At 48.2% G+C, this 21882-nt stretch overlaps 1 protein-coding gene across 5 annotated transcripts in view; it reads right to left on the minus strand.

Annotated features, from left to right (window-relative positions):
* Nucleotides 1-21882, minus strand: part of CD247 (CD247 molecule) — a 73161-nt gene that overhangs the window by 50731 nt on the left and 548 nt on the right. The window lies entirely within an intron of this gene.

The raw sequence follows: 21882 nt of genomic DNA on the forward strand, positions 1-21882 counted from the left end.
CAGCCTAAGGTGAGGCTGACTCTCTTTTCAGATAGGACGGGGAGTAGGAAGAAGGAACCTAGGAGGAAGCAGCTGGCTCTCAGAGGTGTTAGGCTGAGGGAGAAATTAGCAAGGCCAGCTGACGAGCAGGGTTTCCTGGGTGGGGCTGAGAGGTAGACAAGGGCCACAGCCAGGGTCACTGCAAGGCGAGACAAGAGTCTAAACAGGGACCGAGCTGGGTAGAAGTTTGAGATTTGGGATCTGTTCCTAAACGGCCTCCCTGAGTTTCCTGAGAGATGCCTTTGGATCAGAGCACAGCAGTCCTCGGCCACCATCAGAAATGCCTGGGAGGAATGGTCTTGACCACCATGGCTCCAAATGGTCATCAGCTCTGTCCTCTGGAGAGCAGGCCCAGGGGGGTGTGACGTGCAGCATGTCACCTGTGAGATCTCCATCAGATCCAGGTGGGCCTGGAGTTTAGGGAGCTGTACGAGGAAGGTGGGTGAGGCAGAGTTTGGGCCCACGAAGGCGCTGGAGGCGGGCCCCAGGAAGCAGGGACATGGACAGTGAGGGGAGACCTAGCAATTCTACTGCCAGGAATTTATTCCAAGGATGTAACCCCAAATGTGGACACAGATAAGGCACAGGAATGTCCACAACAGCACCATTCACAGTGCGCCAAAATGTGAAGTCACTGACCTATCCGACAGCAGGCGTGTGGGAGGCGTTACAGCGCCCATAGGCACGAACGCTGCCCGAGAGAAATACTGACCACCGGGGAAAGAAGGCCACGCTTGACCGTCAAGTGAGAAAAACAGTTACGAAACTAAACGCACATATTCAAACCTGAAAGATAGTCACCAACACACTAATGAGTCTTGGTGACAAAATTTTTAAAAATAATTTTTGTTTTTTCTTTGTTCTTTTCTATATTTTCCAGGTTTTCCACAGTAAGTATGCTTTGACCTTGTAATCATTAAAAATATGAAAAATGTTATCTTTTAAAGTGTGCGCGTTTTAGGTTCTAAAGCAGAAAATAAAATCTATGCAATTTAAAAAAGAATGTAGTCGACTTGCTGGCTTACAGGTCATTTATTTATTTATTTATTTTTTTTTTTAAGGAGGATTAGCCCTGAGCTAACTACTGCCAATCCTCCTCTTTTTGCTGAGGGAGACTGGTCCTGAGCTAACACCCATGCCCATCTTCCTCTACTTTATACGTGGGATGCCTACCACAGCGTGGCTTTTGCCAAGCAGTGCCATGTCTGCACCCGGGATCCAAACCGGCGAACCCCGGGCCGCCGAGAATTGGAACATGCGAACTTAACTGCTGCGCCACTGGGCCGGCCCTCAGGTTGTCTTTTGCTATTTCCCATTTTCTTTAGTATTATAGGGCAGGGGAACCTTTCTTGGTGGTAAATTACTGCTTTTAGGGAAGCATTAAATAAATAAGGACATAAAGATTGTAAATGTTGATATTTGATTTGGACACAGTACTGAGCTCTTTGAACACCTGTTACCCTAGAATTTAGAGTTAAAATAAGCCACAGGATTGAGAGGGTAGCCTGGCCTAACACAGAGAGCACTGGGCTGATGGTCAGTCCTGGGTTACAGATCCAGAATCACAAACTCTCAACTGGAACAAACTTGGCACTCCCTATTTAAGGGGCCCCCAACCCCATCCATGATCTGAATTCCACCTACAGCATCTTTCCGGCTCAGCCACCAGCTTCATGATTCTGCCACCTCCTTTCTCAGGGCCAGTGAAATAAAGGGATTGGGACACAGAGGATCTCCTAGGTCCTTTACCAAGCACAGATTCCATGATGCAGAAGGGGAAGAGGGATGGTGATGAAAAAGCCTCCTTTATCATTTTACCCTGGGCTGCCAAACATTCCATGAGTGTCTGGCCCTTTCTCCTTCGTGCCTGATATCGACCCTACTGCATACGGGTGATGGATGCCAGAAGCTTGGCCGTGGGTACCCTGGGCTGTGGCAGCTCTCTGCCACCCTTCCTGTCCTTTAGCCTCTCCTCCAGGCCTTGCCAAAGCAGTGGCTTTTGTGCTGCTTGGATCAAGAGCTGCCTTCCTATCTGCCTGTCTGTTCACATTTCTATCACTCTGTGGCTCAGTGATTTTGGTTGTTTTTCACTCCTCAGATCAGATCAGCTGCTAAAACCAAAAGTGCTTTGGTGTCTTTCTACATGAATCCACATCTTTCCAACCTTCTGTTCTGAAATGCTCAGGCCCCTCAAGAGTCAGAGGAGCAGAGACATTGGGGTGAGGCCAGGTGGAGAGGACCTCAAGGGAGCTGGAGATGAGCACATGTTCAGGGATCATCAGAAGATCCTTGAGAGCAGCCTCGGAGTGACATGGCCACTGGTATGCCATGGAGATGCCTCAGGCACTCCATTTGGCATTCAGGAGTTCATTCTTTTTTAGTTTATAGTAATAGAAAACATCTATTATAGTGCTACTATGCACCTAGCTCCAACTGGGCCCTTTCCATACAGATCTTTAATTCTCCCAACATCTCTTCAAGCTAGGTAGAGTTATCTTCATTTCATAAAGGAGAAGACAGTTTCAGAGAGGTCCAGTCCCTTGCCCAAGGCCATATGGCTGGGTAGTGCTAAAGCCAGAATTTCCATCTAGGTCTAGTTGCCTCAGAATCTATGCTCTTTCCACTTCCTTCTGAAACTGACCTCCCTCAATTCCCCCATCTAGACGGAAATTGCAGACGGAAGACAGAAGGAGGCACTTGCCAACTGTGGACACCTGATGTCAAGCGGTTGCTTTCCGTGGTTTGTGGCTGTCCCCCTTGGGAAGTGCCATTCCAAAAGCCATGCTCACAGGGCAGCCCTGAGGCCATCATTTCCACAAATGTTGGGGAAGTGATCAGCAATGGATCAATTGCTAGCCTCCTGATGTCAAGCGGTTGCTTTCCATGGTTTATGGCTATCCCCTGTGGGAAGAGCCATTTCAAAAGCCATGCTCACAGGGCAGGCTTGAGGCCATCATTTCCACGAATGTTGGGGAAAGCGATCAGCAACGGATTAATTGCTAGCCTCCTGTGCTGGTCAACTTAATGACCAAAATGAAGTCAGACTGGATTGTCACTCATGACCTAATCCATCACTGAGTGATTGACAAACAAAAATTATGAACTCAATCTACTGGTTTTCAACCAGGGGTAGATTTTGCCCCCTAGGATTTTAGCAATATCTAAAGACGTTTTGGGTTGTCACAACTTGGTGGTGCTGTGGGCATCTAGTGGGTACAGGTGAGGGATGCTGCTAAACATCCTTCAGTGCACAGGACGGCCCCTACAGCAGAGAATCATCCAGCCCCAAATGTCATAGTGCAGAGGCTGAGAAACACTGCTTCATGCACTTAATCAAAAGGGACTTGATGTAACTGGAGACTAACAAATGTCAGAAAAAGCAGCTATTTTATTACTGGGAAATTGTCGCTAGGGTTAAACTGTAAAAGAGTTAGCCGTGACCAAGGGTGTCCACATCCTGTTAGGCTAGTCACTGGGCATTGTGTATTTTTTCTAGCTTGTCTTATTCAAGAGTGGCCCATGGAATTTACTTAGCTTTTCTTTGCATTAAAATCAGGAATGGAAAGTTTAACCTCTAAGAGGAAAACAAACAGAAAATGAAAAAGTACGTGTAGCAATGGAAGTTCATGTGCAAATTTTAGTTGAGTGTATTCTTTTCTATAAGGTTACTCACTCCCCCGCACAGCAGCCCTCCAGGCCACAGGTATATGCGGAACCCGCCCACATGTAACTGTGTAGGAGGAGAGCTTGGATCTGGATCCGGAGGAACAGAAGTCAAATTCCGACTTTACCAATAACTAATCTTGAGCAAATCAGTTACCTTCTTTAAGCTTTAGCTCCTCCACCAGTAAAAGGGGGGTTATACCTTCGCATGCCAAAGGACTGTGGATTTTTCATGAAGTAATTTACGTGAAAGCACTTGGCAAAACTACAAAGTATAATCCACTCGCTCGCACCATGACCAACACAGACACAGAGGGTTTCTCCTCCTTGCCCATGTGGGTTCTCTTTATGAGATTCTCCCACTTTGCTACTGCCTGGGCGATAGCTGCTGCTAAGCTTCTCCTGGGTGACATTCTATTTCTTATGCTGCACTGAAAAAATATTCTCTATATCATGAAATGGAAACATGGAATCCAACTTATTTTACTCATGACCCAAAGGAGATTATTGCTTCTGAGAGGATAGTACATCCCATTCTGAAGAGAAGGCTCACGATGATGAGGCAGACAACTTTCATGATGCAGCTTTCCATTTTCCACGAGACGAAATCTGGACATCACCCAATGCTTGATTGTCCTACAATAACTCTTGCCACTTTGAGCCAGACCCTTATTGCTCTTTAATTCTCATCTGTTTTTGTCTTTCCTTAACAGGGTGCTGGATTTTTACTTTCAAAATCAACACAATTTCAAGGGTCATAAAAAAGTTTAAAATAGAATAAAATACAATATGAAATAGAAAATAAAACAGAATATGCCACCCGTTTATTACAACCTGAGCTTCTGGTATGAATTAGAGAGATGGCTTGTGCACCTACATGTTTTGTTAGTTAACTTTTAGCTGCTGCTCTCAAAGCACTCGGCTGTTCTGACACACATGGTTTCTCATAATCGCCACCCCCTTGCCTGTAAAGCTTGTTATGCAAAGCAGTATTTGTCTGAGGACGAATGAGCTATGTGTTGTGATGTGCCATGAGTTCCTGAGAATAGAAACTCCTCTGACTAAACTCTCTATGAACGGAGCAAATCAGAGAACAATAACAAACGCTTTTATGGTTCAGACAAGCCAAATCACATTTGGTTTTCCATTTCACTTTAGTGACAGGGTTATTGACCTTAAAGATGCTCTCCCAACAGATGCATGCCATTTTTGTTTTAAGCTTGGCACCTGTGTTATCTGTTCATTGAAACCAAACACCCGCTCCAGCTGTGTGGCTCTCTAAGGAGGGCACCTCAGGCATCTTCCTAGTGCAATGGGATGGGAACAGCCAGAGGTGGGCAGACACTTACTGATGGGGCCTCCTTTCAAACTCAGAGGTGGAGAACAGGGCATAAGAAGTAATTGAGGCAGACTTGGACCCAAGCATCTGATTTCTGATCTCATTTCTCTTAACCAGGGGTTGGCAAAGGACAAGCTGTGGCCCGAATTTGGGCGGCTGCCTGTTTTGTAAACAAAGTTTTAATGGGACATCACCATGCTCATTGGTTTCCGTATCGTCCGTGGCTGTTTTCGTGCTTCCCCAGCAGAGCTGAGCAGCTATGAAAGAGACTGCGGCCCGTAAAGCCTAAAATGCTTCCTAACTGGTCCTTTGGAGAAAGTTTGCTGACTGCTTCTTAACCATGGGTTTGGTCTGAGGGGGTCCAGGGACACATACTTTAGGCATATAGAGAATACAAAGAAACAAATGTCAGGGTTCTTGCCTCAAAAATCTTTCCGTTGGAAAAGCAAAGTGGAAACTACATGGAAAGTTAATTAATAATACAAGAGTTGGATGATGACATGAGTCAGCGATCAATGACAACACAGGCACCAGCCCAACACTTTCCATGTGTTGTACAATTTGCTCCTCATAAAACCCCTTTGAGCTGGATACCATTACCCACATTAAACAGATAAAGAGCACCAGATTCAGAGAGCTTTTATTTGCCCCAAGAACGCACAGCTAAAAAGTACTGAAGGTAGAATTTGAACCCAGGAAGTGTGACTCTAGAATCCATGCTGTTCACCATCACTTGAGCAGGGAAGATGGTGAATGCCTCAGGAGTTCAATAAAAGGACGGATTATTGCAGGCTGGGATGGGCTGCGAAGGCTACAAAGCAGAGGTGGGGGCTGAGCATCACCAAGAAGGACAGAGAAGAGTCTGAGGAACAATCCTCCCCACGTGAAGGAAGACCATGTTACACATTAGTCATGACCAGTGACCCCTGGAGAGGGGACTTGGCCAGAGGGCAGGTCTTTCCTAGGACTAACCACTCCTAGACCCCATTTAGAACATCCAGGAAGCGTTTACAAGCAGCCTTCAGTCAATTGCATCCAGCCCCAGTCTCCACACATCAGCGGGTAGCTCCTGAGTGGCTGCACATGGTGCTGGCAGGAGGTGCTGGCTGCAGGTGGCTTGGCGGTGGTCCCTGTGTCCCTGGGTTAGGGCCTGAGGCAGGTCTTTCTTAGGGTCTTATGGGGATGCATGTGGTCAGTAGCATCCTAGTTACCCAGAGAAGAGACTCGGATCTGGTCTCAGCATCCAGCACCATAGCCGCCTCCTCTGACGGCGCCTCTCCCTGCGGCCATCTTAGTGGTGGAGCTCAGTACAGTGAAGACCCTGGAAGATCAGGCGGCAGAGATGCCAGGTGCAAACCTAGGCCGTACCACTTACTGGCGACAAGTCCTGAGACAAATCTCTTGGTGGTTCAGAGCTTTTTTCTGTAACATGGAGTACTAATGCCGACCTCACTGGGTTGTCATAAGATTGCATGAGCTGTGAGATGGAACCATATGTGGAAATACCGGGTGTGCCTAGGCATGTGATAAATATGAGAGATGGAAGTTAAAGGTAGATGGAAAGTTGGTGACAGGGGAAGGAGTCTGGAATAAATGAAGACCACTCTGCTTTAAGATGTTGTTCCCTTCTCCCAAATCAGCTGAGCAAATGGGGCCTCCTTGCTAAGGATGTGAACCTTACGGAGTGGCCTTCTTCCACAAAGAAGAGGCATTTTCCAGCAGTGCTTCTGGTCAACAATCTACTCAACAACCTCCCACACCCTCGGCCCAGAGAAGAGAAAAGGAATCATGGAAGTTATATTCTTTCCCATGAAGATCCTTTTAATACATCTTCCTGTCCCTTCCCTGCTTGCTTATATCCTGTCTCTCTCTCTGTCTCTCCCTCTCTCTCCCTCTCTCTCACACACAGAATCTTGCAACAGCAGAGAAAATCAAGGTCATCCTTTGTCCCTGCCTATACACCTGTTTTGTACACAAGCAGGTCTCACTAGAATTAAAATTTATTCTGAACTAAAATCACTCACACAGTCTTTCCTTGTAAGTCAGGGCTGGAGCCTAAGCCAGTTTCTCAAATGCTCGCTGACTGCAGAAAGCTGCAGAGAGAACTGGTCTTCCCAACGAACACGCGTTCGAAGCATTTCTTGACTCAGAACTGAACTGGAACCACTCCGCCTCGCAGCTGGGGCCCCTGGCAGCTGTGACCTGGAAACACAACCTCGTTTGTTCTTCCCTCACCAGCCAAGGAGAACATGCAGAAGGCAGGAGGGGCCAGCCACAGCTGCCGCCTTGGCCTCTCCTCCTGCAGGCTCCCTCTGCCAGTTCAGACCCCTGCTATGTGGAGCCGAGATGTCAGAGTTGGAGCAGGGAAAAGGAGCAGGTAGAAGAAACTGTCTAAAATCCAGAACAAGCTCTTCTGCTTGAAATACTATTCAGATTCATTTCGAGATTGCAGAATGTGCTGGCGATGTTTTTCTAAAGGGTAACCCCGGTGCTTCCTAGATGGGAGGCACCCTCCCTTCTGACATACTTATTCCATCTTCTGGAGGGAGGGAGGGGACAGAGCTGGTTCAGCAGCCCCACAATCTGCATCTATGCCAGTCATTTCAGCAGGGGCTTGAGAGTCAACCAGGCCAGAAGTGAGTGTCTCTGCCTTGGGCTGGCAGTGTCCTTCCTCTAATGGTGCTAATGGCAAAGAGCATTGTGCATTTATGGCCTGTTACCATGCCTCTGCCCTTTCCTCACGGAGCCGCATCATGGGGAACGGCAACCAATGTTCCAAACAAGTAAACTGAGCCATCCTGGAAACGACCATACCAGGTTGTCTCAGGAGACGCTGAGAAGCATATTCTTGTGTCTAGAAATTAAACTGTTTCTTGTGTAAGAAATTAAACTGTTGACTCAAATCGGTATTTCTGTAAGGGACTTCTTACATGGTGATAGGAAAGTTTCATAGTCTCGCTGTACCTCTGAGGTACCATTTTTAAAAGGGTGTCTTGGTTTGGGTTCTTCCAGAAGCCAACCCTGAGACAAAGATTAGAGTGCAGGTGGTTTATTTGGGAGACATTCCCAGGAAGCTCGGGCAGGTGTCATGGATTGACCTGTCCCAGCAGAAGCTGATAGCAGCCCTAACCCCCAGGCCCTGTGAATGTGGCCTTATTTGAAAACAGGGTGTTTGCAGATGATCAGGTTAAGATGAGACCGTTAGGGTGGGCCTGATCCAATACAGCTGTGGCCTTATGAAAAGGGGACATTTGGACGCAGACACACACATCCAGGGGAACGCCGTGTGAAGGTGAAGGCAGATTGGGGTGATGCATCTACAAGCCAAGGAGTGCCAAAAATTGCCAGCAAACCACCAGAAGCTAGGAGAGGGGCCTGGAACAGATTCTCTCTCAGAAGGAACCAACCTTGCTGATGCCTTGATTTTGGACTTCTAGCCTCCAGAATTCCGAGGGAATAAATATCTGGTTTTTAAGCCAACCAGTTTGTCGCACTTTGTTATGGCGGCCCTAGGAAACTGATGCAGTAAATACGTAAATAAGGGAAGGAAATCAAGAAAGGGAGCATCGTCAAGCTAGTTACCCCGTTAACAACCGGGGCTTCATGATGCTGGCAAATTTGAGGAAACAGTATTGAGCAGGTACCACACAGTGACCACCATGAGGGGCAAGGCCGCTCGGGTCGGTGTACCACAGCTCCCCAAATCAGTCACTGGCCGGGGGTGCTCCTCCAGACCGTTAATCCGCCTGCATTTCCGGCCTGCAGGTGCACAGCGCAGAGCAGGCTTCGAGGCCAAGAAAGGCCTCGGCCAAGAGGTGGATGGGCAGCTGGAGAGCAGGCCACATGACTGAGGGGGAGGCCAAAGTGCTGTGGACGGGCTCTGCAGGCATCCGCTACAAAGGACGCACTCAATCTTCTCAGGCTGTCTGGAGGTTTTCCGGCAGAGTTTAACACATAGGTCATTGAAGAAGGATAAAGTATTATTGGCCCCTCTTTTTATTGGGACAATCTTGCCAATTGGTGCCCCAAAGGTCCCCCGTCATTTGCCCGTCCTGGTTGCCGTGGGGGTGAGCGGGGCACGAGAGCTGCTCAGAAGGAACGGAGCTCAGAAGGCCCTCACCTGGGCGCTGGCGCTCCTGCTGCCGCATGCCTTCGAGCAGACTTCTCCTTCCCGGGGCGTCTTCCTCTCCTCCTCTGTGCATTAAGTCCTAGCCATCTGGATCCTGTGTCCCCAAGGTGCGTCCCTTCCCTCCTCCAGCCCAGCCTTCTCAGAGCCCTAACATTTTGAGCCATTCAAGACAGCCCTCGACTGAGCTTTTCTCAAACTGTATTCCGCGGGCCATTTCATAGGTGTTCCCCGAAAAAAACAAATGCCAAATGGGGTCAAATTAATTTGCACAGCATTGCACACTACAGCTCCTCCCTCTCTTCCTCCAGGGGATGTGTAATGCACACTTGCAGAGAGAGGGGTCTGAAAAGCCCTACAGCAAAACAACAACAAAACCTTCCTGAAGTTTCCTTAAACTGGTGTTTCCAACACGTGCGTACCCTCTTTGCGCAGTACAGTGTTCCCATCTTGCAGAGCACAGCTTGGAAAACAGTGCCCTCATTGTAAACCTCAGTGAGCAAGTCCTTTAGGAGTTAGCTCCTTTGGACGAGGAAGGGTGGCTCATGGGAGCAGCTGGCCCCATGGTGGCAGGTCAGGACCAGGCCTGGAGTGGGGGTGGGCTGCATGTCAGTGTAGCAAAGGCCATGAATGGGAGGTGTCCCCAGGCTCCTCATCCCAGAACCATCCTGAGGGTGGGGAGTGAGGTTCCAGGGGAGAGAAGGGGGCTACCAAGAGCCCTAGGTGGTGTTTCCGGTTTCCCGAGGTGGGACATCCTATCCCCTCCAGCGAACCTGCCCTTTCCCTACTCCCTTCTCCACATGGCGAACAAACCTCCACTCCTCCTTCAAATTCACAACACCGTCAGGCTCTCACCCGCTGCAGGCAACACAGTTCACGGCGGGGCCAGGCCAGCGCGTCAAGGCCAAGCTCTGCTGTGTGCTAGCCATGTACCCCTGGGCCTCAGTTTCCCACCAGCCAAAGTGCTACAGGATTAGTTGACCTAATGCGTGTAAACAACACATAAGACAAGCTCCTCTCCACCAGCGCCGTCGCTGCAGTTCAGACCACTTGAGCAGACCTCAGCCATGTCCATCAGCCCTCGAAACGTGGGAGGGAGCTCTCTGAGCACAGCAGCTGGGACCTGTCCCAGAGCAGCGCCGGCCCAGGGGATACGCTGAGGAGGAATTAAGGCCTGGCCATGCTCTCTATCTTATTTCTACCTCTGACAGTATTTCTGACGGTGAAACGTGTTGTTAACACATACCCTCTTCACTCATGGGAAAATCACTTGATTTTCTCTCGTTAGTCTAGTCTTCTCTTCCCAGGGCCTCTGTCACTCTTAGAGGCGAGTTTGGCTGCCAGGGCATCGGACTGGCGGTCGCTGCCCTCGAGGTCACCGTGGGCCTGAACAGTCTCAGCAGAGAAGTCAGAGATGCCACTGATTTCTCTGCGCGAAGAGGCATTTCTCTGTCCCTCCTAGTCATGAGTGGCTGCCCGGAGGGGCTGGGACCCCCAGATAGAACCGCGTCCCAGAAAGCTCTAAAAAGGAAATCCTTCCAGGTCCCAGGGGTCACTCCTGCCCAGCTTGGGGAGGTCGTCCACCGGCGAACGACTGACGGGAAAATCAGGGCCCGTCTCTCTTAAAGAAAATTACACGTGTCTGTCTATTCTATAAAAATCCAGTAAATGAAAATTCACACTCAGGAAAATAGCTAAATTAGCAAACGAATCCTTACATTACCAAAGGATTTGATAACACTCTCCAAAGTGTCTTTTAATGTTGTTATCATATTCTCCTGCATAGAACTTTCCAGCGGCCTCACCTAGCGGGGCGAAGGTTCCCATGGACGTGGCTGACATTTTCTCTTTTTGTAAAAGCTTTGTTGAAGTATAATTTACACATCATAAGACATTTTCTGAACCAAGATGTACTAATAATATAAGGTATCGGGGTCACTCGTGAAACTGTTATCGGCCGTCTCTACAGAGAAAGTGCTCTGGCTCTACGTGTTTATGTGTGTCCAGATGTGTGTGCGTCTATAGCGTTCTTCCTGCCTGTCCACCGCCTGCCCCCTTCCTGAACGGATTCTGAGCAGACGGCTGACCTGATCCCCTCCAGAGGCTGCAGGGGAGGCTCACGCGGCTCAGGGCACTGGGGCTGCTCCCGCCCTCGGACAGCCTGTTTCCTGTAGGTGGGCAGGTCAGGCCCTGTGGTACTAACAGGCAAAAAACTGGAGAAGAAAGAGAACGTGCCTGTAGAAGCTGGAGTGGAGGACATCAAATGAGGCTCCTCAGCAGCACGGCCTGCCCCCTTCCAGGGGGTTTCCTCCCTGTAAGGATGACCCAGTGCCCTTGCGAACCTCCTGAAACAACTGAAGGCTGTGTCCCTGCTTGTTAAGGTGGCCGGTCTCCCACCGTTAGAGCCTACGGGTGGGCTGAGCTAACGCGGCCCCGCCACTGCCGCTCTCCTGTGGGTACCAGACCAACGTGAGGCCTCTTCCCATGCACCTGAGGCTCGAGTGGCCTGCTCGGAAGCACCATTTACTTACAGCAGTGCAAGCTGTGGCCCAGAGGACAGATGGCTGGAGCGAAACTCAAAGGTCCTGGGTTAAAGGACTGCCGCTGCTGCTCGCTTACAATGTGACACTTGGCTGATTTATTGATCTCTTGGACCACCAGGCTTTCTCTGGTAAAATCTAGACGTGTAACTTAAAGAGATCTATCCTTTCCAGCTCAAACATCCCGTGATTCTGTCATATCAGCCAAGGCCCACTTAGATGACAGAAAAGCTTCCCAGAGAGAAGATTTTCTTCTCCTATCCCCACCCCCACCCCAGCCTAACAGGATGTTACCACAAGCCACTTCTGTAGCTACACTACAGGGGAGGTGCGTTCCTGACAACTTTGCAAAATACGAGTTAATTTCTCAAAGGAATAAATGTACAATAAGAGTCACGTTGTTTTAAATAGTGCACATAAATTGAGACCTTATTAATTTTTCGTATTGCGTTATTCTGAATTTGTATAATTCAAAATCCCATTAAACGTGACTCGTATATTCCCTCTGAAAGGATTTGTTTTTAAACCTTCAAAGAGAAGGAATGGAGGTGATGAGAGAGAGGTGATGACACAGGGTCAGACCTGGTGGAGAAAGACCATGGGTTTGAAGGACCTCTACAGGGAGAGCATCCAGGACCATAGAGAGGACTCCCTAGAGAGGACCCAGCAGCACAACACTCACTTCCTTGGGTGATCATGCTGCGCTGAATTTGAGATGATTGGCTAATTTGGAGTTAGATTTTTTCTGTTTTTAGTTGAAATTAATCCAGGCTTGGATGCTGCTAGAAAATGTTCAACCCCAAATATAAAAACCCTAAACAGCCAAATCCTCTGTTCATCCCTTGGCACAGAGGAGCCCGTCTGTGCTCTTCAAAATGGCTGACAGGAATTTTCTGAGAAGCTATGGTCTGAAACCAAACCAGGAATCGGATCGGTTTCAAGTCAGAGACTTTGTGTTTAGAGCCATAGCTAGAATCCGATGAATGTGTTTTTTCCAAATAAATGAAATCAAGAAATTGCTGTGAAGATCAAAAACTGCTCTGCAAATCTTCCCTCCCACGTGCTCCCCACTGGCCCCCTCGGATGGCGGGGCCTTATGATTATAACTTTATTCACGTCCATTTCTGCTCCCTCTCAAGAGGAGATTACAAAGCTTTGGAAATTAGACCCCCCACCCCCCCGCCCCAGGAGCTGTTCCTGATGAGGTGCTCTGTTGAAACGGAAGGAATTTGCTTTATAGCAGCCTCCCTTGTGGAATTAGGAGGGGAACGCTTAACAATACAATTGCATTTGCGATGGGCAGGTGGGAGCTGGCCAAGTTTTTAAAGGGGATTTCACAGGCCGGGTCAGCGGGGAGATGGATGGGTGAGCTGCGGTGGATACAATTATTTGACTTTCTGAGCTGTTCCTTTGAAGCCTCTACACTTAATAGAAAGAAAAAGAATAATCCTCTTTGCCAACCTTTTGTAGCTCAATCTTTATTGTTCCCACCGAAATCCAAAGAAAACGGACAAGATTCATTTTGTCCAGAAAGCATTTGTGTATTTTATATAGGTCTGGGTTTTGAAGCCTTGATAGTGAGATGGGAGAAAAGACAAAGATTTCTCTCTAATCTGAGGACATCAAAGGGAGAATTTCTGAAGCTCTCTAGCCTAACTCAAAATAGTCCTGGATGGTTCTCCTGATATATACCTCCTTTGCGACTAAACTCAGCATGGACATTAGCACAGGTTCACAAAATGGTGAAAATTAGACCAGACCACAGAGAAGGAAGCCTGTAGGCAAATTAAGACTTTTTCATCAAACCTGAGAACATGAATGACAGGACCAGGGAGGCTTTCTTTACTTCTGGGTTCTCAGTCACTCGACGTCCATCTCCAAGACACTGGGTGGGTCGATGGACTGGTGGGGCCAACCATCAGCAGGTTGTTTGTTTGCCTTGGGGCACATGAGAGGTGCTTGGTAGACATCTACTCATTGATAAGCCGAGGGGCTGACCAGATGGTTTGAATAATCAGATATTAAAAATAACCAACGGGGCCGGCCCGGTGGCGCAGCAGTTAAGTGTGCACGTTCTGCTTCTCAGCAGCCTGGGGTTCGCCAGTTTGGATCCCGGGTGCAGACATGGCACCACTTGGCAAAAGCCGTGCTGTGGCAGGCGTCCCACATATAAAGTAGAGGAAGATGGGCAAGGATGTTAGCTCAGGGCCAGTCTTCCTCAAAAAAAAAAGAGGAGGACTGGCAGTAGTTAGCTCAGGGCTAATCTTCCTCAAAAAAAAAAAAAAAAAAAAACACTAACGGTCTGGCAATACCAAATCTCAATGGCCAAAGTAGGTCACCAGGAGCCACCTTACTGATTGCCTGTCAGTCTATTCTGGGGGCAGAAAGAACAAAAAGCATCAAATGCATTTTGAATATTTTAGTCGAAACTCATAGGATGGCCACTGTGGGAAGCAGTAGTGAGAATTTGGGGAGCTGGTAAGATTTTCTGCTGATGGGTGAACGTTCCTGAAACTGCTTGTGTGCTGGGCCTCCTCCACGAGAAGGGCTCACCATAGGGCACAATTTGTGTTGGGTTTTTAACCCTGAGTTCTGAGAATAACAAAATTTCCACTTTCCTTTGTCACCTTAACGCTGGTAAAAATGTCAACAGTGGGTCCAAGAGATCCCCACACATCTGGGCTTGATTGTAAGGGGGTAGATAGTTTCCACAGGTGGGGGTGGGGTCAAGTCAGCTTTCTAAGTAGAGGGAGCTGGGAGGAAGAAAGGTGGAAAGAAGAACAGACAGCAGGCTGACTAGGGAGATGGGGAGAGTGAGGGAGGTGTGGGGGGGTTGGGAGACCTGAGAAGTCTCTGCATCTATGAAGAGGCTGCTCCCACTTTACATTAGCCTAGAGATTCTAGTTTGGACAGAAGTTTTCTTGTCTCCGTTCTGCAAAGAAACCTGGGAATGTGCTCTGTGACATCTCAGCCCCACTGTTCACCCATCTAGAGTGTCAGCTCTAAACTCAAGTAATGTTTGCCCTTTGTTCTACAGAGCTGTCCTGCTGCCACCCCAATCTCATAAATACACACAGCAGACACACAGAACCACTTCTTGGTGCTCACAAAGACACTTACATGCAGACGCAAGACATGTCCATCAGCGTACTGACGAGCACATACATGCACCAGACACACCAATGCATGCACACCTACACGCACACACTGGAACACACCAGAGCACATACGCAAACACACAGCATCACACACACCAGCACGCGCACACTGGGGCACAGACACCTGCACCCGCACCAGAGCACATGGGTAAAAACACACACTGGCAGGAATGTTTGCCAGCCCCCGCCTGGCCATAACCCACGGGATAGGGCTTGGGCAAAAGCTATTGCCGTGATGGATTCGCCTGGCTCAGCTGCCTGCGCCCTGGAGCACGCTGCTCTGGCCAGTTGGCCGGCTGTGGCAACAGATTGCAGCTTCCAACCCCACCCCTCAGGCTGGCTTTTCTACTCTGTGCCCTATAACATCTCTTCTCTTCAGTTCTCCACCATCACTCCCAGCCCAGGGGACAAAAGGGCAGTTCTCACTCAGGGCTGTCATTCACCTACGATAGTCCCATGGTGGGGAACCGGGGAAACATAGGAACACACAGTTGACTTTCCAGTATTTACAGCAACAAAGAAGCAGGGATTTGCTTAATCCTAAATGGTGGTGTCAGTTTACACTCCCAGCCGTCCTCCCCAACACCGAGGCTTGGTGAAGGCGACGCACCTATAGCCTAGCGCCCCTACAGATGTCCGGCTGAAGCTCCTGCACAGGTCCCCTCTCCCCGTCCTCTTCCCAGTCGGCTGTGGAAGTGGGCCCCCTAACTCACAGATATTCGCACATTTGGCTCTTTAATGCTTCCTGCATTTTTCTCTGAGCATCAGATTTCCCATCTTGGTTTTCCTTGCTCAAGTCAACAGCAGAAGGGTTTGCACTCCCTGAGCTCAGCCCAGGTAGGTGCAAGTGGGCTCAAAGCTAAAATCTGACATAAACAATTGAGAATTGATTGTAGACGTTTGTCATTCAAAGACAATTCTCCCATTCCTCACGGATTTCATTAAAAAAACAACTCCCAACTCAGAGTCATGTGTAATAGTGTGCTACTCTTTCAGAAAACCTCACACACACAAAACCTTGCACACCGTATGAGATTACCGTCTTACCAAGCAGATCAATTACAGGCTGGTATTTAGGATCAAAGCTGCTCAAATAAGATTTAATTTATATTTTGATTTTCACATTTGATTCCACCTGTGCGTAAGGCTGTGGTGGGGTGCCTGCACACATAGAAATGGGTTGAATTGCAACTGAGGCCCATCTCTCTTAAGAAAAGCTCCAAAATAGATATAAATATTAAGAGTAAAAACAGAAAATCTAGATTTTACCAGATTTAGGGGAAATGTGAGTTCAGAACTATAATAATATGCCAGAGAAAAACATAATTCTGTGTTAACAACCAAATATTTCATACTCAGCGGAAAAATTTATATTGAGGATACGCAGCATCAAAATAATTTTTTACTTCAAAAAATTGAGAGAAAAATAGTAATAAATGCTTACTAAGGGAGATACTTTCAAAAGACGGCTTCAGAATTCACTCATCAGGTGTATGATATTATAAATTGATGGGACCGGTAGAAGCTGCAGAGAACATTCGAGAATGCGCACCCTGGACAAAGGATCAGAGGAACTGGGTTTGGGCTGCTTCTACCCTTAGGCAACTCGTCAAACGTCTGAATCTCATTTTCTTCGCTTATAAAAGAGAATCCTACTACTTTTCTGCTCCTTGCCATGGGATGGCTATGAGAATCAAGTACGTGAGGGCATTGGAGAGCTGTCTGTAAATATAAAGGGGTGGCCCTGCTGAGAATGGCGGTCTGGACTGGGCAAGGCTCCTGCCTGTCCTCGTTCTAATGCTTTCCGTTTGTTCTTTTCCTCTTGAGTCTGAAAATTAGTTGATGGGTAGCACAAACCATAACAGGCAAGCCCAGTGGTCAGTGGGAGCTCCTGACATTTGCACCACTGCAATCGGCTGCTTCAGACGGCCATTTGCTTTCTCTCCAAGTCAGTTCTCACCCACAAAGCCCTTCTGTGGCCCCAATAAATCTGCAGCCGATGCACAACCATAGGGGACAAGCAAGAAAATGTTGGACCTCGCGTCCTTGGATTTTCACAGCAGAGGCTCCCGCTGGAGAGTTAAAAATAGTGTGATAAGGTGGAAGTTCAGAAGAAAAAATATTTGGAGCTGCAAGAATGAAGCTTAGGTTTCTAATTCTGTGAGCCATACCAATGCGGTGGAGGGCCAGGTAATGAAATGTTCTTAAAAACTTTGTAATTTCAAGACCATATGCAATTAATTTTGTAGCTGGAAAGGATGTTCAACCCTCTCCTTTCTCATCTCGCAGATGAGAGAGCTAAAGCCCAGAGAGAGATTCTGCCCAAGTTTACACTGTAGTTTAGTGATGGAAGGAGAAAAAGAAAAGCCTATTAGTACCAGTGTGCCACTCTATTGCATTGCGAAAATGGCATTCTTCTGTTTTGCGGGAAACTGAGGCACACAGGACAATGCCTACCGCTCTTTCAAGCACCTTTTGTGCGTAGCACGTCCAAGCAGCCTCTGCACTCCACCGAGCTGCACGAATCCACCTTGTTACCGCCATCTTACAGAGGAGCAACGAGGCCTGAAGGGGGCCCTCCCCCACCCAGAGCGGCTGGGGAGGAACCAGGGCTGGATCCAGATAGCTCTGGTTCCAGGGCCTCCACCACAGGCTGCTCCACGGAAGACACGCACACTGCAGATGGTCACAGAGCAGCAGAAGTCTAAACTGTCCTGAGAAATGTCTTTTTTTTCTTTAACCTATTCTTTTAATTGTCAGTCCTGTCCAGTAATTCAAAAGAAATTTTAAAAGCTACACATGTAAAGATTTTCTTGCAGGATTAGCTATTATACCAAAAATTAGACACAGCTCAAATGTCCAACAATAAGGAAGCAGTGAAGAAAATACGACGCATAAACTATGGAAGTTTACATAGCAATTAAAAACAATCATGAAGGCTAAGTATGAAAAAATCGCTCAGAATATTAAGAAAAAAGAACTAGAAAATTATAATAGAAAAAGAAAAAATATATAATATTAAGAAACCATTTTATAATATTATATAAAAATACGTATACGCTTATAAAAAATATTGGAATGGAACATAAAGAAGTGAAAATGAAAAGTTATTAGGCTAGCTTGGCTTTTAAAAAATTTATAACTTCCTCTAATGATTTTATGATATTTTTGTTAAAAATACCTCTAATTAAGAAAGGAAAAAAAGTGACAGCTACTTGGAACATTTATTTAGTGACCTAGACCAAACTGAGCTATGATAGGCAAATAGCCTGCTTTTTTTTACTTTCCATATTTTGAGGTAATTGGGCAACTGGATAATGTGATTTACACCGGAGTCCACAAACGCTTATTTTCCTTCTTGGAAATCTCCAATCGCCAATCAACAGCGATAGCCTTCTTTATTTTCTGCTTTTCCTTAGTGCTAAAGCCAAGTCAGAAAAATGAGTGTCTTTGTTTATTTTTGAGATATCACCTGAATCATATGAAATTAACATTTTCATAGGTAAAAATAAATGAATATCGTAAATTACATATGGTCCAATCAGAACATTTTAACGTAGGTTTTTATCTTAAATTGTCCTTGCAACTCATCTCTAATCATTCTATTCACTCGACTGCTCTGTTCCCTCCACCAGTTTAATTTCTTTTTTTTTTTTCAGTACTTTGTTTAATACTAAGTTCTCTAGAGGAAAGGTCCAAATAATGCCACTCCAATATATCCCACCCCCAAATAAACCATGAAAGTGAATTTAATCACATGGAAACATCTAGATTTCCCTCATTTGCCCACCTCTTAATTCCTTCAACAGTATGTATTGTGTGTGGACGTGCTCCAGGCATGAGTTCAGTGCTGGAAATACCTCTGAGCAGGGACTGAGGCGTCTTTCTCCCCCTCGGGGACACAGACTCCGGGTTTTCGGCTGGGAGGAAGGGCTATGAACGTGCAGTGACTGAACGGATCACTTTGTTCAACTAGCAGGTCAAATGACTGGTTTGATTGTTTTTTTAACCAAACTGACTGACTGTTTGCTCAAATTAATTAAATCCACCATCACTTTAGTGTTCATAAGAACCAGCCGTGGCCCAAGCTGAGCTAAGGAATTTATTTTGAATTATCCCTGCTATTTATTTAATTAATTAGCTGACCCCTAGGCAAATGGGGCTCAGGAGAGAAAGGACAACTCTCACGCGAGACAGTTCTCTAATGCGCCTGAACCTTTCCAAATAAAACACAAGACAGCGCCAGGGGCGCTCGAAAGTCAAACAGTAAACCAGTAAAAATTAAATCTAATTTTTTAAAGACAAAGGCAGAAATAAGAACAATTTTTAAATAAATACAGCCGTGATTATTCGCCTAAGCCAGAGCTTCCCAGGACTGTTTCTGGGGGATGTTTCAAGGCCGCAAAGGTGGGCTCCAGCCCAGCGAGTCTGAGAAACGCCAGGGCAGAAGGACCAAGGAGCTCACCAGGGGGAGCTGAGCCAGGCCACTGGAGGTCGAAAGAGACCAGTGGTGAAATGCGATGGATGAAGAACTTGTCCTGGCGTCACGTATAGCCCCCCTCGAGTCGAGCTCCAAGCAGTTTAAGCAAAGATCTGGTTTTCAAGAAGTCTGCGTTTAAATGCGCAGTCACCGTGCACCCACACCAACCATTCGGCTTCAAAATCCGGGCGGCCGCCCTGACCAGCAACGATCGGGTGGAATTTGTCTGCAATTTCCTCCCCCTAATTATTTATATTATGCATTTTTTAGGCATGTTTTCACTTTGGGGAATATCCCCTGAGAAGAAGTGTCTTTAGAAGTTAAATGTTAGCTGTAACGCTCATCCTGTGACCCGCCATAGCTTGACCCTTGCCGTGGCCCTGCCACCGGGGTGGCTCGCCACTGCATTCTCGTGCTGCTGGACGTGAGCTCAAAAATCAAGAGAAGGGAGGGCGGTGTTTCAACAGACGGAGAAAATGCCCACTGCCGCTTTACAGCATGCCTAAGAACACATTAAGAATCCCAACCACAGTTCTCATTTCCTGTTCGTGAGTATTGAGACCAGGAAAACAGGCCAAGAAGTAATAATTCAACTCCTATTTATTGGCTGTCTATTCTGTGTATCAAACATGTTACATTCACTTCTTATTTTCACACCCTGCAATGAAGGTGGGAAAACTGAGGCCCAGAGAGGTTAAGTAACTTGCCTAAGGTTGCACAGCTAGGAAAGTGGCAGCTCTCTGATTGACCTGACTCTTTTCACCACATCCACCTGCCTCCCTAAGAGCAGGGCTGCTCAAAGCCTGGAGCCTGCATCTCCTGAGGCTTTGTAGCAGAGCTGCATCTCCTCCCTGGAGAAAGGACAAAGGCCACATTGACCACTGAGTGTGCTCTTGGCCACGGTGTGGCAGCGAGTTAGCGCACTGGGCACCTGAGGACTCTGTAGGTGAAAGCGTGCCCATGCCCCCAGCACGCCACCTGAGTCTCTGCCGGCCTCGGACCTGGCGGCTGTCTGGGCAGACTCTCACCCGGGGACACCTGCTCGTGCAGACGGACTCGGGCATCATTTGCTTTGACCCTAATGATCTGGGCATTTCCAAGGAAATGGAAAAGTCTTAGTAAAAAGTAATGTTTTAAAAGCATTGGGGTGGGGGGTAACTTAGTTGAGCTAGAAAAGAGAGAAGACCTCAGCTCAAGTTCCCTCAGCAGCCCTTCCTCCAGGGCCCACCGCAGAGGGCGTCCTGCAGGCGGCGGGGCCTCTCCCGGGCCCTCTGCCTCGCCTCCCCCGGGCTAGGGCGCCTGCAGGGACTTTTGTCCTGGAGCCTTATGTAAAGGTAACTGACAGTTCATCTCCACTCGCACAGCGAGCGGCACCAAGGGGGGGCTCTGAACCGCGGGGCGGCCGGGCCTGCCCGGGGGCTGTTTACCGCCTTGACAGCCGCCACCACCCCGCAGCTTTTATTTTCCTCTCCTAACTCCACTCTGCACCGAGCTGGACCCCACACGCATGGGCAGCGCAGCCGCTCCACGCGGAGGCGCCCCCCAGCCTGCAGCCCAGGGTCAGGCCTACGCCAGCCGCGTCCCCCGAGGTCACTGAACTCACAGGCAGTCAGGGTGTCACGGGCCTTCTCGGCCCCCGAGCACAAGGATGGCTCTCTGTGCTCACTCGGGTGTCCTTAACCCCCAGCACCATGTGACTCACACCCAGCGAGGCCTTTCTGAGAAGAGAGCTGTGACCTTACAGAAAACCCCGCCACTGCTTCATCCTCGAAACGCCGGGGCGCCGGGCAGGGCTGTCCCCTACTCCCTGGCAGGATCAGAAGTGCAATGGCCTTCCTGCCCTCCCACCGTTGTCGCTAAATGCCTTCCCATGCTGGGGTGAGCTGTAAAGTGGAGGAAGGACACTTGTTTGTGACCACCCTCCCTGCCTCTTAAGATTCAAATATGGCTTGTCCTGTTTCTGGTAAAAACGTCATGATGCTCCCCACCCCCCGCCCCGACCCAGTCCATTTCCTCTTCTTCTCACTTCTCCTCCTCCTCATTATCTGGGCCAGAAAACATGGCGGGATGAAAGGATTCTAGCAGAGCCAGGCTCCCGCGAGCTGGAATGAGGCGAGGTGTGAGCTGGTTGTTACTCTTGGTGGCGACTTAACAAGTCACATCCTCTCATCTGTCCTCTATGTTCCATCAGCACCTCTGGCTTTTGGCCTCAGAGAGAGAGCTGCCTGAAGTGGGTGAGTCACTGTGTCTGGGACGGGTGTGTCACAGGGCGGCCCTTGGCCATGGGGTTCAAGGGTGGCCATGACAGCGCTGAGCCTGGACACAGACCCCCAGGGAGGCCGCTTCTCTCCTTCTTAACCCCACTTAGTCCTTGGCCTGTCGAGCTGTTTCAAGTCAGCCAGGGCCACAGCCGTGACCTGCCTGGCCAAGGAATGCAGTCTTCTTTGTGGGTGAAAGAAGATGGGAAGGGGCCGAGCTACGGCCAGAGCCAGCACAGGGGTAAAAGAAGATGCAAAGACTAGAAAAGTGTCGCAGCA

Source organism: Equus caballus, chromosome 5 (assembly GCF_041296265.1).
Source record: "Equus caballus isolate H_3958 breed thoroughbred chromosome 5, TB-T2T, whole genome shotgun sequence".
Lineage (NCBI taxonomy): Eukaryota > Metazoa > Chordata > Mammalia > Perissodactyla > Equidae > Equus > Equus caballus.